At 52.4% G+C, this 2,853-nt stretch overlaps 1 long non-coding RNA gene across 1 annotated transcript; it reads right to left on the bottom strand.

Moving 5' to 3' along the window:
• Positions 1–312: 312 nt before the first annotated feature.
• On the bottom strand, positions 313–1,485 carry LOC144131249 (uncharacterized). The gene is made up of 3 exons (XR_013314671.1): positions 1,348–1,485; positions 1,074–1,264; positions 313–446 (listed from the first exon to the last, which is right to left on the bottom strand). It is a non-coding gene; the product is annotated as an uncharacterized LOC144131249 (long non-coding RNA).
• Positions 1,486–2,853: the final 1,368 nt, after the last annotated feature.

Here is a 2,853-nt window from a genome sequence, read left to right as displayed (position 1 = left end):
TGCGTGTAACTCCAGCCCCTCTTCATCTTTGTTATTGTAGCCGCTATTGTTTCTCAAGCACCATCTTGATATTAGCAGTTCCTAATTCAAGCCTTCTGCAGGGTTTGAAGGACCTATTTAATTGGAAATGAGGAGAACACGTGCACAGGGTGGAAAGCGTGCGATCTGCCAGGAAACACTGAGGCGGCCCCGAGAAGGGCCTTTATTAAGGTTGACAGCCGTTTTGTGCTTCTTCACTTGGCAGCGACGACACAGCGTGTGCGGTCCCCATGGTTTTGCACCAGCTGTCGAAGCTATCCTCGGGCACGACCTTCGACATCTGATGTTTTTATTTAAAAAACACATGGACCAAAGTCGTGCTGTATGCAGTGCGATCGCCATGTGGTTCCACTGACGGCGAACAATCATCCACCTAGCCCGGCTCTTTGGACAGATTCAGGAAACGACTGAAAAGAACAAAAGTAACGAGCAAACAAATTAAAACGCAAAGAAACGAAGGCGCTCTGCGCTAATGCTGTAGCGAGGTCTAATATGTAAATTTTCACGGCTGGCGTCGATTTCTACAAAGCGCGGGTAGTCGCTACGGAAATAAACAAAGGCGCACTGGAGCTGGGTAAGTCTGCAGCTACAAGCACGAGTTTTTTTGTCTCTACCGCCGATTTCCACACCGCGCGATCGTCATAACTTTTCTTGGACTTGCTGTTGAAGCTGACAGCGATCATAAAAATTAAGGCCGCCGACTGTAGTGACAGAGGCTTGCCATTGAAAGGAGCAAAGCCGCGCACTTTGTGAACCAGGCAACGAGGCCTAGCGCGAGTTTTAGAGTCGACTTGGACAAAGCGCGAGACGGCGCGCGCTTCTAACGCTTGCCGACGCAAAGAAACAAAGGCGCGCTGCGCTGGGATAAAGCCGTAGTGAGGTCTAATACGTAAATTTTCACGGCTGCCGTCGATTTCGACACAGCGCGAGAAGTCTCTAAGGAATTAAACAAAGCTGCACTGCACTGGGTGAATGCTGGACACTTAGGCAAGGCGCGATTTCCAGAATGCGCGAGTCGGAACTTCTGGAGTTACCGTTGCAGCTGATAGCGATCCTAAAGGGCAGATTGTAGTGGCAGAATTATCGTGGCCACTTTTACCCTGGACTTGCCACTGCAAAGGAACAAAGGCGCACTGGGGTCGATGCCCCGGCGTCTCGCCACGTGGTATCGGTCCGCGGCAAATAAGGACAGCATCGGCTCGCCAGAAGCATCCAGGAAACGATGCTGCAAAAAAAGTTACGTTACAAGCGCCGCAATTTGGCGAGTTCTGCACGAGAAAACTTGCGAAAACGTTTTTCAACCCTTACCTCGTGATTGAGAACGTGCACGCGCAACAAGCGCTTCATCGTGGCTGTCAGACGGCGGTTCAGATGGCGACGCCGGCGGTCCTCAAACCGCACCTTATGTGGGTCGTCGTAATGGAGTTGCAAAAGTTTGAACACCAGCACGACACTAGCTACGTGCTCCTGCAGCAGGAAAACGAGGTCCTGGAATGCGCAAGGCATGTAAGTAAGCGGTACAGCACTTCATGGAGCGAAATTTGAGATAAAATGCGTACCTTTATGTCGCTGGCAATTTCTCGCTGGTCAGCGCCTTTTGGGGGTCGTCGCAATGTCGTGGAAGCAAGAACTGTAGAGAAATTTCAGCTGGCTGTCGCCGACGAGCGTACCACGCGAAAAAAAAGCCATACCTGGACAGCTCCCGAAACGCGCGCGTCGCCGCCTACGCTCACGAAGAGAATGCCCGCAGACCACGCACGCCCGGCGGCCGGCCGGCCGGCCGGCCCTAGCGATTCCCTAGGCACTCTAGGGACAGGCCGAGAGAGGCGCGGCGACCCCACATCCGGTTGAGAACGTGGGCGAAGCGAAAAAACGTCACGCTGACACGCATCCCACCGACCAATCGGCGTTTCCAGCCTACCGACCCGCAAACGCTTCTCAGTGCAGTGACAAGCGATTGCGGGTCGGTAGGCTGGAAACGCTGATTGGCCCAAAAAAAAAAAGTGACGTCACGTTTCAACGTCTTGGTCACGTGACTTTTATTGACGTGATGTCCGGTTGGGGACAGACACATTTTCTCTAGAGTTTTCTCGGAATTCCCCACGTTTGTGACAGCGTGCGCGGGATAAAGAAGCGCATCTTTACCTCCACCCCACTCAGTTCGACCACTTTGCCGAGCGGGGTGCAGTTGAAGAACCCTTGCCTAAATGCTCCCGCCATTCACGTTTACCCCCCGCCTCCCCCTCCCCCCCCCCCCCCCCCTCCCACGACACTTTCCCGAACTCGGATGTTTTGTCGCCTTTTTTATTTTTATTTTGTGTGTGTGTTTGCATGCAGAGTGCACATGTCTCTACTTAAGCTAACTGCGCCGCTGATTCCGCATTGACTATTCCTGCCGAAGAGGCTCCAAGGAAGTGTCCTGCCATGTCTGCGCTTTATTCTGTTTTTTTTACTCGTTTTGGCCAGCGGCACGCGAGTACACGCATCTCCGCGAATCCACCACCGTCTGTTTCTGTACTCGCCGCCGCTCTGCCTTGAGGGGCGACCATTCTCCCCTCCCGCTCCTCGTTTTCCTTTTTTTCTATCTCTTTTTTTTTCTGCACGCTCCCAGCGGCTTTTCGGTGGACAGGGTGCGACAGCGCGTTTTCTTTTTCTATTTATTACTCTTCCTCCCTTTTCTAGTATTTTTCTTTTGTGTCCATCTTCTTTCCAGCACCCGATTGCTTGTTGCTATTTTCATGTGGCGGACATGTGTGCCAATTACAACTCCTCAAGAACGGGAGGAAGATCGCTGTAACTTCAGTCTTGAGAAAG

The sequence above is a fragment of the Amblyomma americanum genome, chromosome 1 (assembly GCF_052857255.1).
Source record: "Amblyomma americanum isolate KBUSLIRL-KWMA chromosome 1, ASM5285725v1, whole genome shotgun sequence".
In the NCBI taxonomy this organism is placed as follows: Eukaryota; Metazoa; Arthropoda; class Arachnida; order Ixodida; family Ixodidae; genus Amblyomma; species Amblyomma americanum.
This window is presented reverse-complemented; position numbering and strand designations above follow the sequence as displayed.